The sequence below is a fragment of the Cricetulus griseus genome, chromosome 3 (genome assembly GCF_003668045.3).
Source record: "Cricetulus griseus strain 17A/GY chromosome 3, alternate assembly CriGri-PICRH-1.0, whole genome shotgun sequence".
In the NCBI taxonomy this organism is placed as follows: Eukaryota; Metazoa; Chordata; class Mammalia; order Rodentia; family Cricetidae; genus Cricetulus; species Cricetulus griseus.
Window position 1 is genome coordinate 55,687,747 of NC_048596.1, and position 13,915 is coordinate 55,701,661.

The following is a 13,915-nucleotide window of genomic DNA, read 5'->3' on the forward strand; positions in this document are numbered from 1 at the left end:
GGTGCATTCATAATGTGTGATAATCATTGCTGGCTATCTGTGGCCAAGTGCTGAGACTAAAGATTTAGTTTTATGTGTGTGGGCTTTTTTTCGCGTTTATGTTTGTGCACCAGGTGCACTCCTGTTACCCACAGAATCCACAAGAGGGCATGAGATAGGGAATCTGGAGTTACAGACAGTTGCAAGCCACCACTTAGGTGCTTGGCACTGAGCCTGGGTCTACTGGAAGAGCAACCAGTGCTCTCGCTCTTAACCTCTGAACCATATCTCCAGTCCCTTTCTTTTCTTTTACAGCTGAAAAATCTTTTGTATTTGACTATTATTGACGGGCACTTTGTTGGACCACATGTAAGCTGTTGGGAATAATATGGCTGTGAACCTGGCTGTACAGATGTACCCTTGAGACTGGCTCAGAGCCCCCTTTTTCTTTTATGTGTGTGGGGTGTTTTTGTAGCCTATACATCTGTGTACCATGCACAGGCTGATGCTTGAGAAGGCCAGAAGAGGGCATTGGATCCTTTAATACTGAATTACAGATGGTTTTGAGCTACTAAAGGTAGCTCAATTCCCAGCCCCTGCTTTTTTTTTTTTTAAAGTAGAGGCACTCATGAAGCTTAGGCTGGCCTTGCTGTATAGCTGAGGATGGTCAGCAGCTTCTGGTTCTCTTGCCCCTTCTCTTAAGTGATGATATTGCAAGAAGGCATCAACACTTTTATGCAATACTAGAGATCAGTTAAGGGCATTGTAGTACTAGGCAAGTACTCTATTAACTAAATTAAATCCCCAGCCCTGTCTTAGGCATTCTGTGGTATAAAACCTGAAGTGGCAATGCTGGATCATCTGGTAATTCTTTTCTTGTGTAGTTTGTTTTGTAAGTCTGTTTTGTTTTTGTTTTTCGAGACAGAGTTTCTCTCTGTAGCTTGGCTGTCCTGGAACTCACAGAGATCCACCTGTGGGAAAGGGGGGGTGGGGATGGGGTGGGATTAAAGGTGTGTGTCACCACTGACTGCTTGGCTTGTGAGTCTATTTTTAATTACTTTGAGGAACCAAAAGTTTTACACAGTCCCTATAGTGTTTTCCATTTCTCTCTGCAGTGCATGAAGGTTTGAATTTCTCCACAGACTCTTAATTTCAATTTATTTTTTATTTTTTAAATTGTACCCATCCTAATGTGTCTGGGGTGAGTATTTGGGGGGAGGGGTTGCTGCTTTGGATTGAATAGAGAGGTAACTAACAGGTGCTTCTCACTAAGCTCACTCCCTTTCCTCCTCCACCCAATTTCTCACAGTTCTTTAGCTTTCTAGTGTGACTTTGAGAAAGCCAAAGCTTATCTTTTTGACTCTTTGTGGAAGCCCCAGGCTACTCTTTCTGGCTGGCTCATGAACTTTCAGTAATGCTTCTCATGCAAGTCTCCTTCGGGACTCTAGTTTCTTTCCTTGTTTTCTGTTCTCTTTATCTTAAAACCTTTCTATTCAGTTTTTAATTTCTGCTCTGAGTCTTTAAATTTTGAAGGTCTCCCCCACCTTTTCAGTGGCACTTGGTGTTTAGTGACACATCATCTTGATCTTTCTGGAGGTAGCAATGACTTTTTAAATGTGTGTTGTATGTTTGTACAGTCTATTTTCTTTTGTACTTTACTGTTTACTGTGATAGTCTTCATGCTAAGCTTTCTGGAGAAGTCTGGTAATCTTTGGCTTTGCTCATGTGTAAAAATATGGGATGCACATATGGAGAGTTAATCCTAGGAACTGCCATTCTTTGTTAGCTTCTACACTGAAAGAGCAGAGGGAGAGGCACTACCTATTATTTGTGAACTTCTTAGCTTTTCACTTCCAAATGTCTTCCATTGACCAGAATCAGGACTTCTTAGAGAAATGTCATATTCTAAAGTTGGGACAGAAAAGGAATTATATGAACTAGGAACATGCTGTGATAGGAATTAAAGTGCTTAGAAAACACACAAAAGCTCCTAGGACAGCTCACTTGGCCAAATCTGGGACATTTCGAGGATGGTGCTAATAAGAGTCTATGAGTTCATACTAATAATGGATTTGGGAAAGAGTGAGTGGGGAGACAGGAACATACCTTACTGAAGTTAGAAAGTCAGCTAGCTAATCAATGCAGAAAGGAAGCTGAGTGTTGTAGTGTAACACCTGGGAAGCACACCTGAAGTGGGAAGACCATCATCCTCTGCTATATAGTGAGTTTGAGATCAGCCTGAATTATGTGAGCCACTCACTGTCTCAAGTAAAAATACATGTAAGGATCATAGTATCACTTTCCAGTGAGTAGTAAAACTCTCAAGTGAATGTTCTTAGAACATCATCTATATATGCCTTCTTGCAGATCACTTACTGATGAGTCACCAAAGATAATGGTTACTTTACATTGAAAAAGTCTGTTATTATCATTTTAACTGATTAAGATCATAATCCGTATTGGGACAAGATGACCTCATCTAGTTATCATTACTGCCAGAATCTACATCCAGCATTTAAAAGTGAAAAGAAAGACAGAAATGCTAAAAACAAAATTTAAAAATATATTTAGGTAATGGGAAATAAAGGAGACCTGGTTTCAGTTGTGTGACCCTGATTTGAAGCATTGCCATTGAGGTGTGGTATAGAGCAGCTATGGTTCAGCAGTCCTCACCTAGGTGTGTTCAGTGTTGTGCAAGAGAATAAAGTCAGCAAACAGTTTCTGAAAGAGTTAAGGAGAGTCTGGAAGGTCCTCTCTGGTAGAACTTGTGTGTGAAATACTTGAGACCTGGGTTTCATCTTCAGCAGCATACGCATAGGGAGCTAATTCAGTTGTTTCAAAGTTTCTTGAACTGCTTAAATGGAACTTCTTATATTACTAAACATTTTATTTTGCTTTTGCTTACATATGTGTGTGGGAGTATTTAGGTATGTGCACATGAGTATAAGTGCCCTTAGAGGACAGAAGTAGTTGTCAGATCCTCTGGAGCTAGAGTTAGAAGCAATTGAGAGCTATTAAATTTACATGGATATTGGGATCCAAACTTGGGTTCTTAACCATTGAGGATCCCACCCCTGGGGTACCAAACCCTGAACTTTTAAGGTTAACAGATGAGAGTGGCTGATGGACAGCTCATTGTTAGGCAGGGCTTATTGGCTTGGGTATTATAGCAGATCACTAAAATTTCAAGTTGTGTCAGCCCCTCCCATCAAGGTCATTCACTTCATTTATAAGATAGTTTCACTTTTTAGTCTGAAGAGTAAAGGTCTTGCTTGCTGGCCAGGAAAAGAACCAAAGAAGGGATCCTGGCTGGGGTGGGATGTGACCTTCTTTATCCTTGCATTGGTTCTGTACCTTTTAATTTTCAGTGTGGCTGAGGTAGGCTGTCCCAGTTCAAAGAGCTGTCTTTTAGAGCTCATGGGCATCTGCTAGTATGGAAGGAGTGAGTAAGATTTCAGATCTAAGCATAATATCATTTGCCCAATATTCTGTTTCTTTCTAGCACTCCTGTTTTTGCTTGTAGATTGTGCTTTGGGGAGTAGACATGAACAAAAACAAAAGCATTCTTTTTTTTTTTTTTTTTTTTTAAAGATTTTATTTATTTATTACGTATACAGTCTTCTGCCTGCATGCCAGCAGAGGGCACTAGATCTCATTCAAGGTGGTTGTAAGCCAACATGTAGTTGCTGGGAATTGAACTCAGGACCTCTGGAAAAAGTCAGTGCTCTTAACCGCTGAGCCATCTCTCCAGCCCCCAAAGCATTCTTTTACTGTTATTTTGTAGATCTATTTTCAGTGCATATCTATTGTTCCTCTTTGAGCAACAGTCTCAGTACTGTATTGTGCTGGCACACAGTTCTGTTTTTCTGGATCTTATATCTTACTATTCTAACATTTTTAAATATGCATATTTTCTTGGTATTAAACACACATCCAGAGTTTCCCTTAATCAGTTTGTGATGGTCTATGTTAACTCATCTTGACAGAATCTAGAGTCACCTGGGAAATAGGCCTCTGTCCATACCTATGGGTATTATTTTGAGGTGGGAAGACCAGGCCTCCATGGGTGGACTACTCCCTGGTTGGGGTCCTGGACTGTGTAAGTGGAGGGAGGGATTTGAGCAGCCGAAGCGGTGGCAACAACGTTCATCACTCTCTGCTTCCTGATTGTGGATCCCATGTGACCAGCTGATTCATGCTCCTGTTGTCTTGACTCAAAATGTTGGACTGTACTCTTTAACTGTATGCTGTAGTAAGCCCTTTCTCCCTTGAGTTACTTTTGTTCAGGGTTTTGTATTTTTTAAATCACAACAACAGAAAATGAAACAAAGACACAGTCCAAGTGAAAATCCATAGGACCCTGAACAAAAGTTCTTTCTCTAAAGGGTAGATGATGCCCCAGCATCCTTAGACAGTTTAGCTCAGTCTGGATTCGCAGTGGTAAACCCAACTGACAACAGTGTTTGCTTTTTGTAGTTAAATAGGACGACAAGCACTGTGTTGTTATTATGTAGAATCTGGTATTTTGCTTGCAAGTGGGCAGAATAGGTGGCTATTGGTAGTATTTAGAATTGATTGCAGATTACCTTGATGGTCCTGGAACTTCACAAATTTAATACCAATTTTTGTCAGTGTATGTACATGTACATACGCATAGTGCTAGAGATTGAACCTAGGGTACTCATATGTGCTAGGCAATCATTGTACTGAGCTACACCTCCAGCAGTAATGTAACTTTTATATTACCATGTTAAGTTTGGCCTGAGGACTCTAGCAGTGCATAGTGACTTATGGGAAATAAATGATCAGTAATACTTTTCTGAGTGTGTGTTCAAAAAGCACTTAAATGGTGAAATGCTTTGTTTTTAGCATTATGTCCCCCACCTGCCTCCCCCAAGACAGGGTTTTTATCTGTGTTGCTTTGGAGCCTGTCCTGGCTACTTGCTCTATAGACCAGGCTGGCCTCAAACTCAGAGTCCTAGCACCTGCCTCTGCCTTCCAGGTGCTAGGACTATAGACTCGTGTCACTATCGCCCAGCCCTTTTCATTTTTATTTTTTAACTTGGGTTTGTTAACGTTTTTGTCAATTCATTTTGTTTCTAAATGCATCCAGCATAGTTTCCATTTGTCTTGAGAAGGAAGTATTGCTCACAATGTGGTGTGAGTTTAACTGAAGCAAGGCATTAGGTGAAAACATTTTTTGTAATAGCCTTATATATAGACTGTATTGTGAGAGCTTAGTGTCCCCAGGTTGAATTAGGTAACAAGTGCTTTGTATAGTTGATGTTCATTTTTTGTACAGTTTGGTTAGTTGACATTAGAGACTGGCTTGACAGACAAATCGGTGATAATGCTCTACACAGAATCCTGATGGTTTCTCATTTAAACATTACCAAGGGTATGTGAAAGAGACTCTTCTAACTTGTGCTTAGTGTCATTTACATACACAGACACATACACACACACGATTTTATGTGTATGAGTATTTTTTCAGTATGTATGCACCATGTGTGTGGTGTCTGAAAAGGCCAAAAGAGGTCAGCAGATCCCCTATAATTGGAGTTACACTTTTATGTCACTCTGTGTGGGTATTGGGGATTGAACCTGAGTCCTCTGGAAGAGCAGCCAGTGCTCTAAACTGCTGAGCCATCTTCCCAGCCCTTTGCTTAGTATCTTTCTTTCTTTTTTTTTTTTTTAATGATTTTATTTATTTAGTATACAGTGTTCTGTCTGCATGTATTCTTGCAGGCCAGAAGAGGGCACAAGATCTCATTACAGATGGTTGTGAGCCATCATGTGGTTGCTGGGAATTGAACTCAGAACCTCTGGAAGAGCAGTCAGTGCTCTTAACCTCGGAGCCATCTCTCTAGCCCCGCTTAATATCTTTTAAGTGCAGTGCTTTCGTAGTCATCCTTCTGTAAATGAGAATGCCGGTGCATAGATAGTAAGGACATGGTTCTTCACTCACTTACAGTGCTGTTGTGGCATCTCTGTTTATTTCCAGGTTATCCTTTAGTGTGGAATAAACACTGGAGTTTTTTTAATTCTCTGAGGTGTAGTTTTGTGGGAATCAAGACTCAAAGCCAGTTTTTTTTTTTTTTTTTTTTTTTTTACCCCCAATGGCAGCTATCATCAGATCAAAACACAACACGTGTGATTCTCTGTTTTGTTTTTGTTTTTACAGGAACACTTCTGTTTCATACAATATCCTGTTATTCCTGCTATTCTGCTAATGCGGTAATCTGGAAGATAGCTGTCACCAGGATAACCTGTAATGGGCAAGGAGCCACAGAGAAGAAAACATTTCTTTTAGTTTTAAACCTTGGTTTGAAAGGTAAGACTGTTAAGATCACCTGGTGTTTCCTTCCTGGAATTCTTGTACATGAGAAAGCAGTTATATGTTTTCTTTTGACAGTAGAGCTGGTGAAGCAGGCCTGGGCAGCCATCTATATTAGAGACTGTGCAGTACCATGGTGTCTTTTGGAAGTTAAACAGCAGCTAGCTGGCTGTGGTTTATCTAGAAATCTGCAGAACTCAATGAGTTCCCTGTTCCCAGTGGGGATTGACCTGGCCACCAAGGAACATCCAGGCCTTGCAAGCTGGAATGGTATTCAGAGGAAGAATATGAGACCTTAGGCCCACACTGCCTGACTTGGGTGGGGGTGGGGGTGTATTTTGTACCAGTGGCTTCTAGCTAGACAACTTTTTTTTTTCCCCCTCAAAGATTTATGTGCATTGGGGTTTTGCCTGTATGTCTGCATGAGGGTGTCAGATCCCCTGGAACTAGAGTTACAGACAGTTGTGAGTTGCCTCATGGGTGCTGGGAATTGAACCTGGGTCCTTTGGAAGAACAGCCAGTGCTCTTAACCTCTGAGCCATTTCTCCAGCCCCCTCACCACAACTCTTTACTAGAACTTTTGATTGAAGGTCAAGATTGACTTTGCATATAATATGACTTTGGCTCAGTTGGCATTTAATAGGAAATTCCACAGGAGACCATTGTGTCTCAGTGAGACTAACGTGCTCATCTACATTTCTGATTTTCTGCTGACTCCAGGACTGACTACTCTTTGGCGTTCTTTTGTGTCTTCTGATTGGCATTGTCTCCTAAGGCCTTTTGACTCTTGGTACTATATTGCCCCCATTCATTTCTATTACAGCTGTGGAGCTGTAATGCCCTTTGATTCTGATTACCAGCTGTTTGATCCCAGGCATACCGAATGATGCTTTGCCTATGACCTGCCAATCTGCGCCCCTCTTCCCCCAAGAAGGAGGTGGCCCCTGCACTTCCATAGCAACATTCATTCTCTGCCATATATCACTCTGTGGTTTTCTCCCAACTGTGTTCATATGTCACTGTCCTGTGATTTCTGTGTGGGCACTTCCTCCATGGATTCTTTTAGCCTCTCTCCTCTCTTTGTTTTGTTTTTGTTTTTCGAGACAGGGTTTCTCTGTGGCTTTGGAGGCTGTCCAGGAAACTATAGACCAGGCTGGTCTCAAACTCAAAGAGATCCATCTACCTCTGCTGGGATTAAAGGTGTGCGCCACCAACGCCCAGCATCTCTCTCCATTTACTTAATCTGCTTTTCCTTTCTTTTTTGGGTTTTTGTTTTTGTTTTTGTTTTTTTTAGACAATGTGGTGCTGGTCTCAAACTCATAGCTGTCATCCTGCTTCAGTCTCCCATGTGCTGGGACTCTGCTCACTGCTTTGTGAATTCTTATAGAGTATTTAATTACATTAGTGTAATAATGTTTGTTTTTTTGAGCTGGATTTTAAGTATTTTCTGAGCAAGGAGTTGTAAATACTGTCTTATGTGGTTTGTACTTTTTAAAAAATTATTTTAAAATATGCAATTTTTGCAAGCATGTGTATCTGTGAACTGTATGTATGCATGGTGCTGTAGAAAGTCAAAAGAGGGCATTGGATCCCCTGGAACTGTAGTTACAGAGGCTTGTGTTCTGGGAACTGAACCTGGATTCTCTGGAAGAGCAGACAGTACTCTTAATCACCGAGCCATCTCTTCAGCCCCTAGTTAGTACTTTTTGACTAATAAAATTCATTAATGTTTTGTAGTAGGCTCTAATATTTCAGAGGTGTTTCTGAAGAGATTTTTTTTTTATAGTTTTTTTCATTGTCTTCTGTTTTTCTTTGTTGGCAGAGGGTCCTTAGCTTTGGCAATATAGAATGTTCTTTTCTTTTTTTTTTTTTTTCCTGAGACAGGGTTTCTCTGTGTGGCTTTGGAGCCTGTCCTGGCACTCTAGAGACCAGGCTGGCCTCGAACTCACAGAGATCCGCCTGCCTCTGCCTCCCGAGTGCTGGGATTAAAGGCGTGCACCACCAACGCCCGGCTTTAGAATGTTCTTTTCTTTGGTTAGTCTTTTCTTTATCATTTCTGCTCACCAGACTGCTGTTCTATATCAGGATGAGGAAGCATAAGAAAAATTAGATGTTTCTAGTGGAGTCATTGGCACGTGGCTAAAGAGGATTCCTAGAAAGCAACTATTCCGGGTTAGGTAGAGTAAACTTCCATTATAACAGGCCAGTTAGAAAATAGTTTTGGTTTTGCAGACAAAACCAGAAATACCAAGAAGAATGTTAGGAAGATCCTTATGACAAAAGGGGTACATTTTTAGACTTCCATTGATGAGATTCAAAATGTAACAGTTTTTTTTTTGTTTTTTTCTGATACATGTTTGTCTGTGGAGGAGACTGATTCTTTTTCTAGGGGTTAATACATCATCTAATAGTTCTCAAAGTCAGAAGTGCCCTCTCAGCTATCTCAAATCAGATTTATATCTCTCCCATTAATGTTGATCAGTGACAACATTACAGATTTCATCTTTGAAATTATCTGTGTGTACGTGTGTGTGCATATGTACATGATGTATTGTCAGGGATAATAGAACAGATTGGGGAAGCTATTTTCTGTCCTTCCACCATATGGGTCCTGGCGATAGAACTCAGGCTGTTAGGTTGGTAAGTGCCCTCAGCATCTCTTGGCCTCAGAGTGTCCTTTTATATGGACAAATGCTGCTGCAGCTGACTTGAGTTGAGTGTGCTAAGGATTTGGGTGGTGTGTGTTGAGTTTTGTTAGATCGTTTGATGCTGTCAAGTTGTTACATTGTAAATTCCCAACTGAAGGCTAAAGTGAAAGCTTCTCACCTTACAGTTAGATGGCTTTTCAAAAGTGAAAGTTTCCTTTGCCCTTGTGTTGGGATCTAAAAACACTACTTCACTGTGATTTGAGCTTAGAAAATTAATCTATTTTGTTTTTATGTGGCTAACACATTTCTCATGTAGTTTATGACATCACAGGAAGTGTCTAAAACAGCTTAACTTTCCCTGTGATCAAAGTAGCTGTGTGAATGACTTTGGAGTACCAGGTGCCCGGGTCATTTTCTTTGCAATTGTGGTTTGAATACAGCAGGAAACCCATCACCATGACACCAGCAGCTGTCATAATCTCCATAGCCATTTATTGTTCAGTAATTGCACAAGAACAAAAATTCAGTCTTGCCCCGAGCTTAAAATTCAAAATAAAACCTTACCTCCAGTAAGTCATTAATTTGCTTTGTGGCAGAACAACTCGTGAACTAATGACATATGCCTACAAGGAAGTGCATTCAAGAGGTATCTCACTGTGAAAACACCTGATATCATGGTGTGACAGCTTAAACATTGCCCAGTGCCTGCTGATGAATAGTAGGAGAATGGCCATAGTTTGAATTAACTTACAGTTTTAGAAGTTTGATAAATTTGTTCTGCTAAACCTCTTCTAGGTCTCATGTATCATTTTGTCAGGTTTTTTGTTTGTTTTGTTTTTGGGAGACAGGCTTTCTTTGTGTAGCCCTGGCTGTCTTGGAACTAGCTCTGTAGACCAGACTGGCCTCGAACTCACAGATCCTCCTGCCTCTGCCTTCCTGAGTGCTGGGATCAAAGGCGTGCACCACCGTCTCCCAGCCATATTTTGTTTTTTTTAAGCTGTTGCTATAACTGTACCATGTTGAGTTGTAGCATGTCACAGCAGATTCTGTTTTAGGTTATCTTAGCTGATTGGAAATTTTTGCCTGTGGCTGTTTCACAAAGACTATTCTTAGAAAGGCCAAAAACCTCAAAGAGTGTTGGATTTGTAACAAAAACAGTAACAGTCTTATTTTCACTTTTCTCATTCCCCATAGACTTGGACCTGCTTAGTTGGCTCTGTTCACCTCCAGTATCTTAAGTGCCTCTGTGTATATTTCTAGTCTATTCTGCTTTGGCTGTGAAGAGGGGTTGGATCTGTTGCATGCATAACTCCTTCCCCCTTCGTCTTCTAACAGTTAAAACACACCTTTTTAACTGAAATCAGTATTAAATATAGGTATACTTTGGTTAATTACTTCTTAAAGCTCTGACCTATTTGCAGAATATTTCATCATAGTCAGATACATCTAGCAATTTGTCTGCCCTTCTCATTGGGATATATCCTGTCTGGCACTCTATGCGTCTTGTCCTCCTGGATGTTTTCTTCTTGACCTTTTCCATAGCTGCTGTGCCTTACTTCTGCAAGGCATCTTGACTTCTGGTGTACTATGGTTTGCCTTGCTTTGTGAAGCACAGTTTGAAGGGCTGCTTGAGAAAGTGTGGGACTCTGCAGAACTTCTCTTTCTGAAGTGTTCTTTACTATAGGAGGCCGGTGTCATTTTATTTTCTTGTCTTGTGTTGTTTCTGTGGGTTTCTCTTCACTAGACAGATTTCGACTATCTTTGCAGCTGTGGGATTTCATGAATATTCAAGAGAGTTTGTCACACCAGTGTTTGTGTTGGCCTGTGCAGGTAGATTTCTAAAGACAGCTCTATTTGATTAATTATGGAAAATACCATTTTATGTTTTGTGTTCACCATCAAGGTAGTATAATTTGGTTGTGACAGTGCATACCTATTAGCCGGGCACTGTGGATTTCAAGTTTGAGCCAAACCTTGGCCACATGGTGAATTTTTAAAAATTAGAACTATGGGCTGAAGAGGTAGTTGAGCAGTTAAGAACCCTTGCTGAGTTTGCAGATGACCCAGGGTACTTCCAAGGTCTCACTTTGGGCTGCTCCCTACCACCTTTCACTGTAACTTCAAGGTGATCCAGCAACCTTTTCTGGCCTCCACGGGGACTTCAGGCACATGATGCATGTAAATGAAGATAGATTTTTAAGGAGTAGGGCTTGCCTAGCATGCCAGAGATCCTAGGTTCAGTTCCCATTCCCCCCACCTCCCCATAAGAAAAGAAAAATAAATGAGCATGTTATACTAAAACCAGTTTATTTGGATACTAGACTTGCCAGATGTTCTCTGTTTTCAGTTGTTGTGTGTCATTTCCTATTCTTTGTGCCTTTATGTTTCACTAAAATTACCATGGTACAGTTTACATCACAATTACTTTGATAAGACAATGTGGCGATCCTGTGAAGAACGGAAACTACCCTTGCAGAGACTCACAGGGTCTGTGTAGCTGCAGTTAGTGCTCTCTGCCTAGCATGTGAGTTCTAGGAATCAGTTCAGGCTTGGCAGGCAGCAAGTGCTTTTTACCCCACTGAGCCACTGCATACTTGTGTTATTTGAGAATAGCCCTCCTAGTTACCACTGTGCCTATTGTTGTCTGGGTGTATGGTACCCTTTCTCCTGCCTAGCTCATCTGTTGATGCCATGAGTCCTGCTTGGTGGATCAAAGGTTTGGAGCGCCTTGAATGTTTTGATGGAAGCTCTTCATTTCTTCCTCTCCTGCTTTTGTTTACCCACTTTCTGCATTGAACAGATTTCTTTACCCCCAGAATAGACAGACCATGCCATTTTTCTAAGACTTTATTCCTTTTTTCTCTCACAAGCTTCTGGGACAACCTTGGCTTCTAATTTGTCGTTGCTCTTACTTACCCTTTTACTTTGCATTCACGCCTCACTTTAAAATAAAACCAAGAGCCTCCTCTCCCTTGGATAGGGCATTCTTCACATTCACTTAATTGTTGCTTTTGAAATTATGTAAAACAGATTCTTATGTCTAGTTATGGTAGCTTAATGATGCTTCTAACACCATCAGACCATGTATAGGACTGTGGTTCTTCTATAGGAGTGTGTTGCCCAGTAATATCATTCAATCTGAGTTTATGATGTTATCAAAATGACAAAATTCCCTAATAGATATGCTTCTTAGACAGGTCCCCTTGGAAGGGATGCTCATTCAAGTTCAACATGCATATTTATAGAGGAACAAACTATAGTAATTTAAATATTTGAATTAGTTAACAAAAAGTAAATGGATTTTTCTTGGCTGTGCTTCAACATGCCAAACTTTCTTTCTTTCTTTCTTTCTTTCTTTCTTTCTTTCTTTTTTTTTTTTTTTTTAAAGATTTACTTTATTTTGTGTGTGAGTGTCTTGCCTGGATATATGTGTGTGCCAGGTGCCTCAGGAGGCCAGAAGACATCATTGGAGCCCCTGGAATTTGAGTTAAGAATGGTTGTGAACTACCATGTGTGCTGGGAATTGAACCCCAGTTCTCTAGAGAGCATCAAGTGCTCTTAACTGCTGAACCATTTCTTCAGGTACCCACTCCCAGATTATTTTATATGTATGGGTATTTTCCTGCATATATGTTTGTGCACCCCATGTATTCCTAGTGATTGCATAGACCAGAAGAGGGCATATATCCTTTGGAACTAGAAGTAGTTTTGAGCGCTGGAAATTGAACCCAGGTCCTCTGGAAGAGCAGCCAATGCTCTTAACTGCTAAGTCATCGCTCCAGCTCTTGGGCTTTGACATTTTAAGCATAAAAGTGAACTGGATGATGAGACTTCCTGCTTGATGAATTGTTCTCAGCATTGCAGTGGTACATTTGGACCATGTTGTATGGAAACATCTGCTTTTTGAGCATTGTGTTTGCCAGGTGGCTAAGAATCCCACAGGTAAGCAGTAAGTCTGTCATTCATTACCAAAGTGCAGTGAAGAATAAAAAGCATAAACTAGATTTTGACAAGGTGGAGATTTTTTGGTAGTGAAGAAGGCATGGTACTTTGGAGAAACTTCCATTTTTCAGAGTTGAACCATTGCAGAATCTTCTCTAGACTGATCCCTTTTAGGTCAGGCTTTGTTCCCTCCCCTCTCTGTAGTGATACTCTGCAAAGTGAGTACTTGCTTATCTCGGTGTGTTTATTCCTATTCTGAAAGTCAGAAAAGTCCTTTGTGTGGTCCCTGCTGTCAGTGATGAGATGTCTGTTTTTCTCAGTTAAAATTATTGATCTCTCTGTTTTTGCTGCAAACCTGAGCGTGTTATGCATTCATGCTGAGCCTTTCAAGGTGTGTCCTGGCATTGCTCTTTCCCTTTCTGCCTTCTGGTCCTGGTAGCCTTCTTTCCTGCTTTGAGGTTGCCTAAGCCTCTGGAGCACCTCTACTAGATACTCACTATCCTTTTTCCTCCCTTCCCTTTCTTCTTCCTGAGGCAGAGTCTCATCTGTATTCCAGACTGTCCTTGAACTTGAACCTTGACCTCCTGAGTGTGGGGTTATAGTCCAGTATCACCATGCTTGGCCCCATTCCTTTGAGGCTTACTTACAATGGAGTCCACTGGCAGGCTGTCCTCCACAGACCATTCTTGCTGTGGCGCAATCGTGAAGGTTTTGCTTCCTTTGTCTGTTAAGGCTTTCTCTGTGTCTTGTATTTGTCAAGCAGTCAGCATCATTTGTATTACTCCTGTATTATTGATACAATGCAAATTAGCATTAAAAAGTTTCATGGGGCTGGGTGGTGGTGGCACATGCCTTTAATTCCAGCACTTGGGAGGCAGAGGCAGGTAGATCTCTATGAGTTCAAGGCCAGCTTCGTCTACAAGGCTAGTTTCAGGACAGCCAGGTCTGTTACATACACAGAGAAACCCTGTCTTGGGAGAAAAAATGTTTCATGGATTTAACATGGGTT

At 40.9% G+C, this 13,915-nt stretch overlaps 1 protein-coding gene across 13 annotated transcripts in view; it reads left to right on the top strand.

Annotated features, from left to right (window-relative positions):
• The window catches only part of Ppp6r3 (protein phosphatase 6 regulatory subunit 3), a 115,355-nt gene that overhangs the window by 22,084 nt on the left and 79,356 nt on the right, over window positions 1-13,915 (top strand). For all 13 annotated transcript variants that reach the window (XM_027408775.2, XM_027408777.2, XM_027408779.2 and 10 more), the window contains exon 2: window positions 6,164-6,313. The gene's annotated coding sequence lies outside the window, so the exon portion shown is untranslated. The remainder of the gene's footprint in view (window positions 1-6,163; window positions 6,314-13,915) is intronic.